At 41.6% G+C, this 18,911-nt stretch overlaps 1 protein-coding gene across 10 annotated transcripts in view; it reads left to right on the top strand.

The window, feature by feature from the left end:
- The window catches only part of DLG2 (discs large MAGUK scaffold protein 2), a 1,569,268-nt gene that overhangs the window by 1,512,452 nt on the left and 37,905 nt on the right, over nucleotides 1–18,911 (top strand). The window lies entirely within an intron of this gene.

The following is an 18,911-nucleotide window of genomic DNA, read 5'->3' as shown; positions in this document are numbered from 1 at the left end:
CATGATCTGCTAAGTAATTAATATCCTTTTGTACTATAGTATTCATAGACATTGCCTCCTAACAGAGAGATAATAAGAAAAGAAATAGCATTCTTTGTTATTGGTGGGATTCAGTTAAGTATTCGCTTGGGAAAGGAAGACTTTCAAAATTCATCGACACATATGTTTGTTTAATGACATACAGAGAAAGAGATGAATCCTCTTATTTCAAAAGTTGTTAAAACTAATAGCAAAGATGAAAGTATCAATCGGAGAAATAAAATATATGTTTCTGATTTAATACTTTAATGGTTGTGACAGACATTTAACAGAGATTTGTACCACAGTAAGCACAAAGGATCAGCCAGCCCAGAATGTAATTTTGAACTTGTTTGTTCACTAGCAAAATATTTCCAGAAGGGATTACTCTAACCGGTTAAAACTTTTTTTGTTTAAATTTCCCTTCAACTGGCATATTAATACAGAAGAATCTCACTGTTCTAGAAGTCCAGCACATGTTCTGCCATGTCTAATAGTTGATGTAATATGACATTTTGAAGAATGCTAAGTAGTGGTTAGTCTAATATTGTGAATGGCAATAGTTGTAAGAAGAGTGTAGTAATATAAAAAATTACAATAATCATATACATCAAATTATATTTTTCCATTGAGACATTTTTCACATTTATAGCATTAGGTGAACACATTACAGATCCTATTCGATAATCTTTAATTGTGCAGATAGTCCAAATGACTTAAAAGGGACTACACTCATAAGTAAGGGCTTTAGCAATCACATAAGATGGGATTTTCAAAAGTCATCAGCATAAAACTCCCATAGACTTCAATAGAAGCAGAGATGGGCCAACAGCACATTTTTGGAAATCGCACTCTTAATGTCGCTGTGCCACAGTTCCTCATCCATGGAAGCTGTAATGATAACACTTCCTTTCTCCCAATCTTTATATGTCTTGTCTATGTAGACCAGGGGTAGGCAACCTATGGCACGTGTGCCAAAGGTGGCACGCTAGCTGATTTTCAGTGGCACTCACACTGCCTGGGTCCTGGCTACCAGTCCGGGAGCTCTGCATTTTAATTTAATTTTAAATGAAGTTCCTTAAACATTTTAAAAACCTTGTTTTCTTTATATACAACAATAGTTTAGTTATATATTATAGACATAGAAAGACCTTCTAAAAACGTTAAAATGTATTACTAGCATGCGAAACCTTAAATTAGAGTGAATAAATGAAGACTCGGCACACCGCTTCTTAAAGGTTGGCGACCCCTGATGTAGACTGTAAGCTCTTCAGAGAGGAGGTGGGTGTTTTATTATGGGCATGTCCAGAACCTAGCATAATGGAGTCCTAGTTTCAGTGAGAAATCCAGGTGATAACTTAATACACAAAATATTTTTTTTGCAAAATTCTTAAGAAAAGAAAATCACTCTTGCAAATAGCATCGTCCTGTCTGTCTATTGTGTGATTCCACTCTCAGCGCAAATTCAGAACAACTGCATTGACTTAAATAGAATTTTTCCAGATGTACACCAACATACATGGGATCAGAATCAGGCTCTATGTACATTATATCCATATGCAAGTGACATAATTGATATGACCTCTTGCAAAGTCAAAGCAAAATTTTTCATTTGAAATAACAGTTCTTCTGGAACCTTATGAATTTTTAACAGGTACTGTATTGTCAGTCAGATCACTTCTTAAAATGTCCATTTCCTGTATATTGTCAAAACCTTGCGGGAATAATTCATTCATGTTACCAATGGTCCTTACCAGAGCCTGGTGCGAATTTAATTATCCTATAATTTCCGACAATGTTCTTCTGTCTTTGCCATCAGTGTAATATTAATCTCCTAGCCACTCATTCCATTACTCATTACAACATTTAGGAAGTTGCATAATTACAGAATCAGGCTGTTCAAGCCTTTGGAAATTTATTTTTGTTTGTTAGTCTGTGATAAAATCCGTTTTTCCCTTCTTAAAAAAGATCTATTTAGGGACTATATGTGAAAACAATGTAAACATGTTGAAAATGAGCGAGGGGGGGAGGAAAGACCACTATTTAAACATCAGCATGGAAAGTTTTAATTATTTAAATTAAATTATTATTTTAAAGGGACACTATTCGTTTTATTTTTGTTTTTTAAAAATGGATACAAATTACCTGTCACTATCTTTCATTTATCAGATCTGAAGCATGCTTATTTCACATAAACATTGAAGACTGAGCTAGACCTACCAACCTCTTTTGTCTGCCTCAGAAGAGCTGAGGGAGTATCAGCTGAAATAACTGGGTCATGTGAGATCATAAGATGTGGGTTATGTTGGCCAGAGAGTGTAAGAGCTAGGAGTCATGGGACAAAGGCTACAAGGAGACCTAGAAAAAGGTGGTTTGAGATGCTGAGGGAGGTTGAAAGATGCGCTTGACAAGAAGAACAAGAGCTACTGACCCCTATTGATGGGCCAAGGCAAAGAAGACGACCCTACATCCTTCTGTGAAAGGAAGTTGAGCCACTGAAAATGCATCACAGTTTATAACACACATTCCCAGTATCTCATCACCAAATATTATGATCATGAATGAGGCATAAATAGAGAGTGGCGGGAGAGAGATGCATAGTAGTTAGAAAGTTCTACATCAGCTAGAAAGATCAAATGGTCAAATCAAGTAGACAAATTAGCTAAAATTTTCTGTTTTCTGACAGTGCCTAACTCATAATATTTGTTGTTCTCTATTAGCAAATACACCGCTACCTTGATATAACGCCACCCGATTTATCACGAATTGGGATATAACGAGGTAAAGCAGTGCTCCGGGAGGGCGGGGCTGCGCACTCGGGTGGATCAAAGCAAGTTCAATATAACACGATTTCACCTATAACGCAGTAATATTTTTTGGTTCTCAAGGACAGCGTTATATCAAGGTAGAGGTGTAGCACCAACTTATTACTCCTGCTTTCCTGTACATTTGGGGTGGACAATATGATTCAGATAAAAATCCAACAATTTAATTTTTACCTCACATTAGAACCAAGCATTTTCAATGTTTGATTAACTTTTGTTTAATGTTCACTTTCCTATATCTTTCTTGGTCACGTCTTTTGGAAACACTACAAGAACGGTTCTTCTCACAATAATTTTGTTTTGAGAATAACTGGGAAAGTACTGAATCTCTCACAAAAATTCTGTTCCCATAAGATTTTTCTGCTCGACTTCCAGCAGGACTGCCTGCATCATGGCTCTCATCTTATCCAGCATCCATCTGAGCATTCTCATTTCAACAGTGCAAAGTAATTGTTTTTCTCTCTTCCTCCTTGGCCAGACATAGGGTATTTAATAATAATGCTCAACAATAGACTTCACAAGTCTGTTGCAAGTATAGCTACAGTGTAAAATTTTCAAAGTGCCTCAGCTGCTTTTTCCAAAGACAATTTGGAAGTCATTGGGATGTAGGCTCCCAAGTGACTTAAGCATTTTAGAAAATGAGACATATGCTCCTTAGTCACTTAGGTGATCTGAACAATTTTGTTCATAATGCGTCATAAAGCCATAACCTCTGATTTTGAACAGTGAGTAGTGATTTAGGTTGGCTCAGTTTTTGAGCATCCATATTCTGAACATCAAGTGTTTAAGTTATCAGTAGTTGGAGACCCAAACATTAAGCAACCCGAAATCACTAATCTAAATAAGTAACCTGATTTTCAGATGATTTGACTACCCACAGCTTCTATAGACTACAGTTACCTATATTTCCTAATATATGCCTAGCTTTCAGCACCAAATGTCTGAAGTGTTTGGCCATAATGCATAAAATTTGGAATAGGACTGAAGCTGTATATATAAAGAAACCTCAACTATAAATGTAGTGATTTATAAAATAAATAAACTCAAATTAGCTATAATTTAAAGAATTTCTGTGTAATCTACCATTTATGGAGTATTATCTTCAGGAAGTGTCACATTCAATTCATTTTGTCATAACTCTATTTGTCTTGTTAAAAGCATTCCGATTTTATTCTCAGGGACATCATGACTATAGGTACAAGCAGTGTATGAAACATTAAAATATTTTATGTGGGGCAAAAATTCATCTTAATCCTAAATGACATTAATAATGGGAATAATATAAATCCAATTAGTGATGCTAAGCCCTAGGTAATATGAAGAACTCTACATATAATGATATAAATAGCAAGTGTAATTTCATCAAACTGGAATAAACCTTGAAGTTATCGGATGAGCTTTCTACTAAAACTGTTAGTTCAGTGCATTTAATTGTTATAATAATACAACTATTCACACATCTCTGCTTCTTCCATTTTGGCTTTGATAGTCATTACTGTACATGGTTTTTTAATACCAAAGTAAATGGGTACTCCCTTTGGTCCATTCAGGCTTCTTTGCATTGCTACAGTAAAGTATAAAGCAGTGCTAAAGCTGGCTTAACTACCTACTATGCAGAAGAATCCCCAGGTAGCATGGAGCTGCCGTGGCAGCTCATACACTGCCTCCCTCTGCCTTCAGGCATAGGGGGCATGGCTAACAGTAAGGTAACACAGCCAGGATATCCTTATGTCTCAGCCATATCTGACTATCAAAACAGCCCCTTAGGGTCATTGGCAGCCAGCATAAAATAGAGCATCCCCAAGGCTGCTCTAATTTATGGCTTGTACTGGAAATGGAGTTAGAGGGCCCCCAGAACTGGGGAGCACAAAGGCGATTTAAAAGTCATCTTTGAACTCTTCTCCTGAGCTGTACTGAGGCCTGATCTTCCCCATTGTTCTGATAGAAGGGTAATATGTCTGTAATAATGAGTAACACCATATTTGGCAAGTTGTCTATTCAGCTCTTGGACACTTCACCTACTGTAGGCTTTAAACTTAATAAAATAAATGTTTCCTTTCTAAACTTAAGGCATACAGTAGTTGATGCTTATAGGATTTGCACTGAAGAATCATTAGCACTGGAGGATGGAAATATCATAGAAGTGAAAAGAAACTAGACTGTAATCTGCTTTACTCTTAACTGCAATGATTGAAGCGAGTCTTTCAGCAAACAAAAATAGCATCTCTCTCGGTCCCGGTCTCTCCCCTCACCACCCACCCCAATCATACATTTTCTTGAATGTGGGTTGGAGGCATTTTCTATGGCAGATCTTGTAACTCTTTTGAAAAGAGTTTTACAACAGCTACTTTGAGTTTGTAATATTCATGAAGTTTGCCTGTTTCCATTAAATGGCTCAAGTATCTCAAAGCGTAAGATGGAGTATGCCCTTCATAATTTGTAAATAGTTATTTTCTGTTTCTGTTGGAGCCCTGTCTTGTCAGTGCTTTTCAACTCTACATTCACTTTAAAAAACAAAATCCATTATTCACTTGTGTGATCAGGGTCCCGGGGTGCCAAACCACTGGAACTTGGGTCTTCTACATCCCAAGTGAGGAGCCTAATATGCCTGAGTTCTTTTGAAAGTTGGGGCATAGGACCCACCCCTCTCCTAAGCATTTCCTATTGGCTAGCTTCAGCAGCTCCCTGTTCAGCATGCTGGCTTTTATGGATCTCATTCTTTGATGCCTCTCTCTCCCCGTGCATTTTACAAGGAGCCTAGGGCTGTATATTCCACCAGGTAGCAAAGCACCTCAGAGTTAGGTGCTGCAGGGTGATGCTGAGCTTTAAGTCCCTTTGTGGATCTAGCAAATAGTCAGGAAGCTTTTCCTAATATTCAGCATAATTTTTTCTTGTTTTTATTTTACTCCATTACCCCTATTTATACTCTACATCAATCTGTGGATTTTTAAAGCACATTTTAGATGGGATTTTCAAAAGTTCTCCGCACTGGCCTAACTCTTCTCCCATTACAGTCAATGGGAGCTGGACTGTTGACTTCAGTAAGATCAGAGTTAGGCCAATATTCTGAACATGGTTGAAAATCCTATTCCCAGTGTGTTTGTTAGTCATAAGTTAGCCAAACAAATTCACATTTCTCTGTTAGGTCCAGTTATGCAAAACTTTGCTGTCCTGAGTGAGCATTTTCATGATTAGCTAGTGAGAAAGTTTGCATCAGTAAGTGCTATAATAGGATGCCCACCATTTTGGTCAATGCACCCAGGATTGAACTGGGGCTCTCCACAGCTAAAACCACACGCTACCGGGGCAGGGCTCTCTAGCTAGGTCTGTAACAGACTTGGTCCTGGTCTACACCACAGAGTTAGGTCAATGTAAAGCAGCTTATGTCAACCTAACTCTGTAAGTGTCTACACTAAAATGTAGCTCCCACATGATGTAATTACCAAGGTAATTCACCCACGACACCAACTTAATAACTCTACCTCCACGAGAGGCATAGCACTAAGTTGATATAATTAGGTTGACACAGTATCAATGTAGACACTGTGTTGTTTACATCAGCTGTGCAAGCATTACTGGTGAGAGGGTGCACCACTGACACAAGGAGCATAGTGTGAACATGCAAAAGTGATTCAATTACTGCAGTGGCTGTATGTTGATGTAACTTAGGTCAACTTAATTTTGTCATGTTGCCTTGTCCTCTGCAAATCAAGCACTCAGGGGGGGAACTATAACACATGCACACATCTAGGGTTTGTCACAAATATAAAGTAAGGGTAACAACCTTTACGTATGCAGTAACAAAATCCCTCCTGGCCAGAGGTACAGAATCATCTGCCTTAAAGGGTTAATCAGTTCAATTAACCTAGTTGGCACCTGACCAGATGGATCAATGGGGAAAGAAGACACTTTCAAATCTGGGGGAGGGGAAGGTTTTGTTGTGCTCTTTGTTTGTTCCCTCTCAAGACAAACAGAGACCAAGCAGGTAAACCAGCTCCTAAAAAGTCCTAAAAAGATCCTGAAATGATACATATAAAATTACAGAAATTGTAAGTAATAGCAAGGAAATGCATTTGGATTATCTTGTTTTACCTTGTGACTTTTCCCTGTGCCAAGAGGGAGGTTTATTCCTGTTTTTGTAACTTTGAAGTTGAGCCTAGAGGGGAATCCTCTGGTTTTTCAATTTTTTTTACCTTGTAAAATTACCTTCCATCCTGATTTTACAGAGGTGCTTCTTTTACTTTTTTCTTTATAATAAAGTTTTTAAGAAACTGATACGTGAATGATAAATGGACACAAGTCAGATATTAGGAATGGCAATATACAAAAACCTGTAGGAAAACACTTCAATCTCCCTGGATACACAATAGCAGATTTAAAGGTAGCCATCCTGCAGCAAAATAACTTCAAGACCAGACTTCAAAGAGAAACTGCTGAACTTCAGTTCATTTGCAAATTTGACACCATCAGCTCAGGATAAACAAAGACTGTGAATGGCTTGCCAACTACAAAAGCAGTTTCTCCTCCCTTGGTGTTCACACCTCAACTGCTAGAAGAGGGCCTCATCCTCCTGACTGAACTAACTTTGTTATCTCTAGACTGATTCTTGCCTGCATATTTATACCTGCCTCTGGAAATCTCCACTACATGTGTCTGACGAAGTGGGTATTCACCCACGAAAGCTTATCCTCCAATATGTCTGTTGGTGTGTAAGGTGCCACAGGACTCTGTCACTTTTTACAGATCCAGACTAACACAGTTACCCCACTGATACTTGACACCATGCAAGGCACTGCATTTAGCCGTATGGAGTGGAAATCCATCAACCTCATGAAGAAACTTGCACAAGTACAGACAGATCATCTTCCTTTCCAAATGCAAGGACATCATACCAAATGGACTAAAGGTGAAAAATGCATTTCTATCTACATACTGCACAGATCACAGTGAGAGATTATGGCATACACTGTCAAAGAAACTGAGGAACCACCTGATCAGCATCCTATACAACAAACAAGAAAACATCAAAAAAGAACTCTCCAACCTGGAGACTTTCATAAATAACCAACCTTCCACACAAATGGACTTTACTAAAATAAGACAGGAGATCTATATTACAAACTTCACCTCTCTACAAAGGAAAAAGGACCGTAAACTGTCTAAAGTCCTACCTGCCACATGGAGCCACAACAGTGGTACCGCTAACTCACCCAGCAATATCATCAATTTATCCAGCTACACACTCAACCCGGCAGAAGAGTCTATCCTGTCTCAGGGACGCTCTTTTTGCCCCACTACCTCCATGAACATGATATAGTTCTGTGGTGATCTGGAAGCCTACTTTCACCATCTCCGACTCAAAGAATACTTTTGAGATAACACTGAACAGTGCACTGAAAGAGATCTCCACACACACACACCAACAGCACAAGAAGAAGAACTCCACATGGACTCCTCCTGAGGGTCAAAATGACAGTCTGGACCTATACATAGAATGCTTCTGTTGATGTGCACAAACAGAAATTCTGGAAAAACAACATTGCTTGCTTCATAACCTGAGTCGTGCAGAACGCAATGCCATCTACAGCCTCAGAAACCACCCTGACATTATAATCAAAGAGGGTGATAAAGGAGGTGCTGTTGTCATCATGAACAGGTCTGACTACCAAAAGGAGGCTGCCAGACAACTCTCCAATACCAAATTCTACAGGTCACTTTCCTCAGATCCCACTGAGGAATATACTAAGAAACTGCGCCATCTACTCAGGGCACTCCATACACTGACACAGGAACAAATCAGCATATCTTTAGAGCCCCAACCAGGGTTATTCTATCTACTATCCAAGAGCCACAAACTTGGAAATCCTGGACTCCCCAGCGTCTCTGAAATTGGCACTCTCACTGAAGGACTGTCTGGATATGTGGACTCTCTATTCAGACCCTATGCCACCAGCACTCCCAGCCATCTCCATGACACCACTGATTTCCTGAGAAAACTACAATGCATTGGTGATCTTCCAGAAAACACCATCCTAGCTACCATAAATGTGGAGGCTCTCTACATAAACATCCCACACCCAGATGGAATACAAGCTGTCAGGAACAGTATCCCTGATGTTGCCACAGCACAAATGGTTGCTGAGCTCTGTGACTTTATCCTCATGCACAATTATTTCAAATTTGGTGAGAATATATACCGCCAAGCCAGTGGCACCACTACGGGCACCTGCATGGCCCCACAATATGCCAACATTTTTATGGCTGACCTGGAATGCTTCCTCAGCTCTTGTCCACTCACACCCCTTCTCTGCCTACATTACATTGATGACATCTTCGGCATCTGGACCTATGGGAAGGAGACTCTGGAAGAATTCCACCATGATTTCAACAGCTTCCACCCCACCATCAGCCTCAGCCTGGACCAATCTACATGGGAGGTCCACTTCCTAGACACCACGGTACAAATAAGTGATGGTCACATTAACACCACCCTATACCGAAAACCCACTGACCACTATGTCTATGTTCATGCCTCCAGCTTTCATGCCAGACACACCACATGATCCATCATCTACAGCCAAGTGCTGAGGTACAACGGCATTTGCTCCAACCCCTCAGACAGAGAACAACAACTACAAGCTCTTCACCAAGCATTCTCAAAACTATGATACCCACACGAGGAAATAAGGAAACAAATTAACAGAGCCAGGTGTGTACCCAGAAGCCTCCTGCTGCAAGACAAGCCCAAGAAAGAAACCAACAGAACTCCACTAGCCATCACCTACAGTCCTCAGCTAAAACCTCTCCAACACATCAGTGATCTACAACCCATCCTGGACAATGATCCCTCGCTTTCACAGGCCTTGGGAGGCAGGCCAGTCCTTGCCCACAGACAGCCCACCAACCTTAAGCATATTCTCACCAGCAATCACACACCGCACCATAGTAACTCTAACTCAGAAACCAATCCATGCAACAAACCTTGATGCCAGCTCTGCCCACATATTTACACCAGCGACACTATCACAGGAACTAACCAGATCAGCCATACCATCACCGGTTCATTCACCTGCACGTCCACTAATGTAATATATGCTATCATATGCCAGCAATGCCCCTCTGCTATGTACATCGGCCAAACTGGACAGTCGCTATGGAAAAGGATAAATGGACACAAGTCAGATATTAGGAATGGCAATATACAAAAACCTGTAGGAGAACACTTCAACCTCCCTGGACACACAATAGCAGATCTAAAGCTAGCCATCTTGCAGCAAAAAAACTTCAGGACCAGACTTCAAAGAGAAACTGCTGAACTTCAGTTCATTTGCAAATTTGACATCATCAGCTCAGGATTAAACAAAGACTGTGGATGGCTAGCCAACTACAAAAGAAGTTTCTCCTTCCTTGGTGTTCACCCCTCAACTGCTAGAAGCAGGCCTTATCCTCCCTGATTGAACTAACCTTGTTATCTCTAGACTGATTCTTGCCTGCATATTTATACCTGACTCTGGAAATTTCCACTACATGCATCTGACAAAGTGAGTGTTCACCCGTGAAAGCTTATGCTGCAATATGTCTGTTAGTCTGTAAGGTGCCACAGGACTCTTTGTCGCTTTTTACAGATCCAGACTAACATGGCTACCCCTCTGATACTTGATTGATTTTAGTGTCCTAAAGATAAAGGATCTGGTCTGTACTTTTATTGAAGGCAATTGGTTGGTATATTATTCTCAAGCCTCCCTGAGAAAGGGGGTTGTAGATGAGCGGACTCACCCCTGCAGCACCTCCTGCTGGTGACTCCTGGGAATTAGCTCGTTTATCACTCTCTGCAGGCCGGTGATCCACCTGTCCACTGGCCCCCGTGTCCTTCCCTGGACCCAGTGCCTTTTTACATGGCGTGCTGCCCCCTGGCAGTAACCCCTTTCTCTCAGGGTCTCCCTCCCCAGGGAACCCCCCACCCTCTATCCCCACCTCACCTCACCTCAGTATATGGCTACTGCCAGTCATTGTCTAGCCCCACATCCTGGGGCAGACTGTAGTATCAGCCTACTCATCACTGGCAAGGTTGGGTTTGGACCTGCTGCCTTGGCCTACCCCTGGGCTGCCCTGTGCAACCCCCAGTACCTTTTCGCCCAATGCTAGGCCGCAGCCTGGGTCTTTCCAGGCTGGAGCTCCCCAGCTCCTCTGCCTTTCCTCAGCCCTGCTTCACTCAGGTACCTTGTGTCTAGCTCCCTGCAGCCAGGCCTATCTCACTCTACAGCTAGAGAGAGACTCTTTGCTCCTGGCTTCCCTGGCCTTTCTATACAGGCCAGCTGTGGCCTGATTAAGGTGTGGCCCAGCTGTGGCTGCTTCCCCAATCAGCCCAGCTTTTAGAGCTGCAGCTTTTAAGCTCTTCTTGCCCCAGCCATAGCCCTCTCCTGGGCTGTTTTAAACCCCAAAGGGCAGGAGCAGGGGTCGACCCTGCTACAGGGGTGAAGAGGCTTGGGGGAATATTTGAGGGAAATAGGAACTCCAAGTGGTCCTTTTCCTGAATCCTTGGCTAAATCACTTGGTGGTGGCAGCAATACCATCCAAGGACAATGAAAGGATTTGTCCCTTGGGGAAGTTTTAACCTAAGCTGGTAGAAATAATCTTAGGGGGTCTTTCATGCGGGTCCCCACATCTGTACCCCAGAGTTCAGAGTGGGGAGGGAACCAGGACAAGGTTATACTAATGCAAGTGAGTAAGAATTGCACATGACAGCCCTTGATCTTTCTTTGTACACCAATCCCTTCTATTGCCATTATTTTTGTTGCATTTTTCTGAATTCCCTCCAGGTTAATTTCCTTCTGATAATGAGGCAGTGGGTACCAGCTGTGGGAACAGTCCAAAGTGTGTGTATGTCAGATACATTACTTTTTTCTCCCTTCTTCTAAATTTGGCATTAAGAGACTAGCAATAGGTGTTTAGTGAAAGATAATGGAAGTGTCGAACATTAAAATGTGTAGGATTACACGTGGGATGAATTACTAAGTAGAACAGAGGTTGAAAACAATTAAACAAAGTGAAGCTGCCCACAAGGGCCAGCTGTAGGAGATTTAGTGAAGGTGGTGTAGGCACTGACTCTGAATTAAACATCTTTGTTTCCTTTCTCAGTCAGACTTCACCCCCATAACCTAACTCCATGGACTTTTCTCTGCTCTGCAACAGTCCTTCCAGTTCTGTTTTTCTCCTAGCTACTGGGAGTGGCTACCCATGTAATATTGTGCTCAGAACTCTGAGCACTGTCATTACAATGAGTAGTACGGGTACGTCCACACTACCCACCGGATTGGCAGGTAGCGATCGATCTATTGGGGATCGATTTATTGTGTTTCGTCTAGATGCAATAAATCGATCCCCGAACACGCTCCCGTCGACTCCGGAACTCCACCAGGGCGAGAGACGGAAGCGGAGTTGATGGGGGAGCCGCAGCCGTCGATCCCACACCATGAGGATGAGAGGTAAGTCGAACTAAGATACGTCGACTTCTGCTACGCTATTCTTGTAGCTGAAGTTGCATATCTTACATCGACCCCTGCCCCCCCCCAGTGTAGATCAGGCCTAAGTCTTGAAATAAATTGGAGCATCAGTTTGTATTCTGACTGCTGTTGTAGAAAAAGGAGAATCTTGTGGTTGTACTCCCCAGAAACAGGAAACCATTGCATCTAGGAGCAATCTGCCTGCCTCTGTGTGTGTCTGTGTGCCTAATCTGCCATTAGTGTAGTATCAGAAAGAAAAGATGGGTGACTCGGAATATTTTAGAAATAAGCCTGAGTAAAAGGATTGAATATGGATCCAGATCCCAAGTTTGGGGACACTTGAATGTGAGGGTTTGATTTAGGCTCATCTCACCTCAAACCATAGTGAATATTTTAGATACAATCTGGTACAAACACTGAAATGTTATCATTGCAAAATATGTTCTTCCACACTAATTTACAGTGTGAACTCTGGTATACAAATAGAACAAGCCATCAATAACACTCCAACAAATACATTATGTTTTGTTCCTAGAACAAAAATATGTTTTGTTGTCTCAGCGCAAGGTAATTATTGGACACCTATTGGTATTAGAAATAACTTGTTTACATGAAATTTGTTCAGTGTGAGAACTGAATGTTACATTTTCTACGCCTCTGGGATACTTGAATAGAGCAAATGCAGAACTAGATCATGGTTTTCTAGCTGATCTACCTCTTTGAAATGTCCAGAAACAAACAACTTTCACAATCTCTCATCATAGTTGAGAGGTAATCACTTGTCTTTGAAGGAAGGATTAGGTTTTTCAATGGAATTTAGACAGGTGATTTGCTTAGGGAAGGAAATTTATGGTTTTTTTATATTAGAATAAACAGCACCTCTGTTTTTAATTTTTATCGTTAGAGCAAAATGTTTCTTCTTCATGCAGTGATGTAAAGGAAATATGATCAGAAGGTTTGAGCAAGGGACTAGGAGAGAGGGATGACAGCTGAGGTCCTATTCACTTCAGTGGGAGATATATGCCTCCAATTAATGGGGTGATCAGGTTGAAGGTCTGATTCCTGACTCTTTTCCAGTTGATGTCTCCTTGGGCAAGTTACTTAACCTAGGAGCAGATGGAGGCATGGTTCTAAGGCGTAATGCCACTGATGCTGTTTATCAGGCTGTGTTCTTCCTCCCATCCTCTTAGGTGCTAAGCTTCATAGGACATATTACTGAAGCCTAGAATGGTTGTTTTTGTTTGTAAATATAAAATTGGTCAAAGAGAGCCTCTAAACAATTTCTCCTGAGAGTGATGGACTAATAGTACTGACGTCATAGGAAGGAGTCACGTGCAACCAGGACCTTCAATATCTGTGCCATAAAACTCCTGGCCAGAAACTACCAGAGACTAATTATGAGCATGTTTAGCCTTTTTAAAAGATGTAGCAGGCATCCTAGTCCACACTGGGGAAGGGTCATGGGCCTCTCAGTTCCCCACCCAAATACCCATTCATCTGCCCTCTCCCTCACTAGCACACGGTTTTTACTTGCTCACAAACATGAAGTGAAAGTGACAAGGGGTTACATGCCTCTCCCCTTCTACCACTTCCTGAGAGTGATCAAACACGTTGTTTAGTAAAGTAAATATTTAGGAGCTCAGAACATCTGAAAACACACAGAGCCATGTAATTTCCTCAATGCAATTATGATGTCAATGAGAATACTACCTCTTCTGGAGGGGCAATGTGTGGCGCTTCACTGCCTATATTTGTATAGCTAGAGATACAAAATTTCCAGACAACAAACACCCATTCTGCTTAGAAAAAGAGCATTGAATAGGAAATGGTTCTGCATGGTCAACTAATTCACATTTTTTTAATGAGTTGAGGTATGTTTTCAGAATTGTTTTATGAGTCAGTATTTTGCTTTAAGTATACCCACTTCAGAATGATTGAAATGTGCTTTGATGTAGCTTTTGAGTGAGCATCTGCAAGTAATGTACGGGTACCATTCTTACGAAACCTTTGTTCCTATACGTGCATTGCTAATTGGCATAAAACGTACTCTAAAAGTCATGTGGTATAGTTTTTCAGCAGATATTCATATTCCATTTATATTTAGTTACCACTCCAGAACTACTGTTCTGTAAAGAATAAACAAACATTTACATCTCATGTCAAATATTAGGAGATCTCTGCTGCACAGTTCAGTTGTGGAGTGTTCTGGGTATAAACACAAAGTCAAAAGTTAAGATGAGGATGGGAAGTGCCTTATATTCTTCCAATTTAAAGGGATGTTGTCATCCAGGCTTGTTGGACACTTTTTTAAAAATAAAGTTTCTGATAAAGGCCTGTCACAGGGATGGCTGCCTCCTGAGTACCCCTTCATGGGCAGAGGTCACTCTTTGGCGCTGTGCCTCTATTTCTCCTGCTCTTCCAGGCCTAAATTCTCTGGGTTAACACTACCCCTGCCTGGGGCTGGCTTAGTAACAGAAACAGTTCAAAACAGTCCTCAGGGTCCCAAAACCAAGTCCATCACAACAACAAAAGCACGTACTTAGCGTTGGCATTTTCTGTCAAAGCCAGAGCTCTTCTTCTGGTCAGTCTACTCTCACAGCTAGGCTTCCCAACTCATCCTAGCTGTAGCTCAGCTTTCTGACTCTACCCTTCAGCCCCAGACCCACGTAGGGTTTCCCACAAGAACCTCCTACTCATTGGGTTCTGACCTGCAAATGCCCCTGATATCAAGGGTTTTCCTGTAGGAGACTCCCTGCAGTTTCCTGAACTTCCCCAGCTCCCTCTCTGTGGCTTTCTGCTGTTCTTTACAGTGGACTCACCTGATCCAGCCCAGGTATGGACTGGATCCATGCATATGAAGAAATGGGTTTTTTTCCCCTCGAAAGCTTATGCCCAAATAAATCTGTTAGTCTTTAAGGTGCCACCAGACTCCTCGTTGTTTTTGTGTAAACATTGTATCTCAGGAAAAGGGGTAGGCTTCAGAGACAAAGCTCCAACCTGATCCAGAACATCTTGTATTTTAGCATGGTAGTGCAAGCCCAAATCTGTTGACCTGGGCTCTGAGATTCGCTGCCGTGAGCTATTACAAGCTGTGTAGACATACTATCAGAGGTGAGCTGCCCTGCTAGAAACCCTCTATAAAATAGTATGTCCTGGAATTATCTTTAGGATTTTTCTGCTCCACTCTTGATGTCTACAGTAATCTTTTTGTTAACTCTAAGTAGAGCTGTGCAAATAGCTCACCTCAGGGCTAATAGAATAGGAAAAATAGGAAAAAAATTTTTTAAGGTCAACCTAAAATGAATTTCTTTCTGTTTTCTGCACCCCGAAAAGAATTGAAAAAATGTCATTCCAGGTTGAACCGAAGTTTTGTTTCATTTTTGAGTTTGTGCCTTTTTTTAAAAAAAAAAAAGTATATTTCAAAGCAAAAAATGAAACGTTTTGACTTTCTCTGCATTTTTTCCAACTGAAAAAAATTGGCAAATTTGACACAAATTTCCAAAATGTTTCAGTTGACCCAAATCTGCTTTATTTATTTATTTATTGCAATAAAAAAAAAAGTTTAGTCTGACACATGTCACCTAGCTCTAGCCCTAAGTGCAACAATTCCAAAGAAGCTCAGGTCCCCTACGTTCTCTCTGGGCATACACCTGCCTGTTGCCTCTTCCATTTCAGCCCTACTGTTGGTGAACTCCTTTCTGTAAGGCCTGGGAAAAGGTATGCACGATCAAAACCAAGAGTGAAATTGAGAAAATGCAAAGCGATGTCAAAAAGCACAAAACATAAGAATTGGAAACAGCGAGAAAAATATTATTGAATCCATTATAATGACAGTTTTCTTAAGGGGTTACTGTGGACAATATTAGATAGAAACTCTTCAGTTGGATGTGTAGTTGTTTTTTTCAAGTTGACAGTGTCCCTTTCAATAATACAGTTGGTCCTGTCTGCAGTCTGTCTGCAAGTCTCAGCAAAAAGGTCAAGGATTTCATCAACACTGAAACTAAACTACTCTTTTTCCATGTAGAAGTGTGGTATTCTAGGGAAGAGTTAAGACACATTGGTGAGGCAATGTTGGGAAGCCTGTCCTTACCGCAGCTCATGGTGAACGTGGCCTGTGTATAAACAAAGGTACCTTTCTGAGAAGCATTAAATGTACTCAATTTACTTTATTTTAAAAGGTAGCAAAGCATCCTGCTTCAGGAAAGCATCAAGGACAGCACATGTGTAAGTCCTATGTATGTCAACGGGACTTAAGTGTGTGCTTTAAATCAATTACATGCCTAAGTGCTGTCCTGAATGTGGATGGACTCTCTCGGGTGGATTTAAGCATGTTCTTGTGTGATTTCCTGAATCTGAGCCTAACTGTATGACCCCAGCATATTCTACCTATGTCCTTATTATACACATGTTTGTCAGACCTCTTTATGTCCAAATTAACCATGTTAGGAGACAAAAGGGAAAATCACTGACCAATATGCCTTCTGTAGAACTGTAAAATAGGTTACTATTTTCTCCTCTCTTGGCAATCTTGATGTTGAACGAAGCCCTCTTCCTCTGTGTCTGATATCAACATCAAGAGCATCAACATCAAGCAACACTGCCAGTGTCAGGCAAAAGCAAGAGTAGGATGATGTTTACAAGGTTGCATGCCCTCCATGGGCCGGGGGCCTGGGCCTGGACAACCTTGATTTATTGCAGAGGCACACCTGAGAGAGTTCAGCTGTTCCCTCATCCAGGGTAGCAGGAAGCTACAGAGAATGAGAAGCTCAGGAGGCTCTGTCTAGAGAGACTGCAGTGATTGAGAAAGGCTCCTGCAGGAAAGAGTCGAGACCAGTGGAGTCGCTCCAGCTAGAAAGGGCTGGAGTAGCTGCTGAAGCAGAAACATCAGGGGAGTTTGGGGCTGTGCTCAGCTGGAGGGAAGATTTGTGTGTTTATTTTTTACCTTTAAGTTATAACCAGATCCTAAGGAGGCCTGTTGTTATTGGTCTTGTAAAAGTCTCTTCTTTGAGTTAACTGAGGGACTGAGCAGCCAATTGTAGGGCTGCCCTGAGGCCTTGAGGGGGCACTTGGGACACTGTCAGCCTGGTGACAGGTGGGAATTGGGCTTCATCATTTACTATAACATCATAGCTGTTCCAGCAAGAATATGTAAACTAGAGTGGTTGCCTGTTTCTCCTTTAATGACATCACTGTGCTGTTTTTGGCAGAAACTCAGGAGAGTTTCTCTGTTTTCCTTTTATCTGCACATGCATGCAGTGTGTGCAGTGTGATAGTGCCACTGATTGAAAATAAAAACAATAAAAATAAACAAACTAACCCAGGCTCTTCACAGAAGTTAAACCTGCTAGGGGAACCTCCCACTGATTGACTCGTCATAGATCAGTGCTTTGAGCGAAGCCGGAGGGAGTGGATGGAGATTATAAGAAGCAAAGTGCAGAGCAGAGATCGTGGCTGCACTCGGATTTCTGACAAATGTTTGGTATTGGTCCAGGAGATCAGTTTTTGACAGTTCTGCATCTAGAACTGTTTGCCCGAGATCTGAGGTAAACGCACCACTCCCCCAGCACAAGGAGGTGTTAGTTGCACATACGACACCAGCCTCACCCCTTCACTGTCTCCTGGCATTCTGCTCGGCATCTTTAAGTTCCACCAGAGGCTCCTTGAGAGCAACAAAGATGGCGGCTGCAGTGGGCACATGTGGAATGAGCACACCTCACTACCACCCTTGTCCTCTGCCAGCACCACTGTTCTGACTTGTGCTGGCCACCTCTAGGCCCCACTGATGGAGGAGAAGTTGGGTCTTATTTGTTCCACTGCAACCTCTCTCCAGCGGGCTTTGCATCAACCGGGTCCTTGCTCTGTGCTGTCTGACAGCAGAAGCTGGTGTAAGCCAGTGGTGAATGTGACTCTAGCACTCTGGCTGTGTGTAACTCTGTTTTGTCCTGAGCCCATTCGTTGCCTCTTGCTCCCCCTTCTCCTCCCTCACCCTGCTCCTTTGGGCTGAACAAGTTTCTCTCCTTGCTTTGGCCAGGAATATTAGCGAGACTGCTGACATCAGCACTCTAGCTTGTTGTTTTACTGAAGTAATGAAATGAAATGTGGGTGATGGAACAGCAGTCAGCCACAACAATTTCAATGCCTAGTCTCTTATCATTCCAGGGTATCTCAAAGCACTTTACAAAGTTGTACGGTAATTTAATAATACAGTCTGCTGTGCCAAACTTGCAGCTGAAAGTAAAGGAAGACTTGAGTCTTCAGTTTCAGTGTACGCCACTGACATCTCTAGGGAGTCGGCATGACTAAAAGAGACTCGTGTGTTAATAATGAAATAGTTCTGCGAACCTTAAATGGATATTGTTAGATCAAATTTGGGCCCAATTGTATGTTTTGAAAATACAGACTCTTATTGAACATAAGACCAATAGAAATGTTTTCATGCATTTAAAAAAATAGAAACTTGTTTATTATTGTTATTTGAAAGGAACTATTCTCAAAGAGGGTTTTCAATCCAAATAAGGCTCCATTGTATTAGTACATGGTACACAGAAAGTATAAATGATATGAA

Source organism: Gopherus evgoodei, chromosome 1, assembly GCF_007399415.2.
Source record: "Gopherus evgoodei ecotype Sinaloan lineage chromosome 1, rGopEvg1_v1.p, whole genome shotgun sequence".
Classification (NCBI taxonomy): Eukaryota; Metazoa; Chordata; order Testudines; family Testudinidae; genus Gopherus; species Gopherus evgoodei.
The sequence above is the reverse complement of the archived record's forward strand: the minus strand, read 5'-3'. Positions and strand labels throughout refer to the sequence as shown.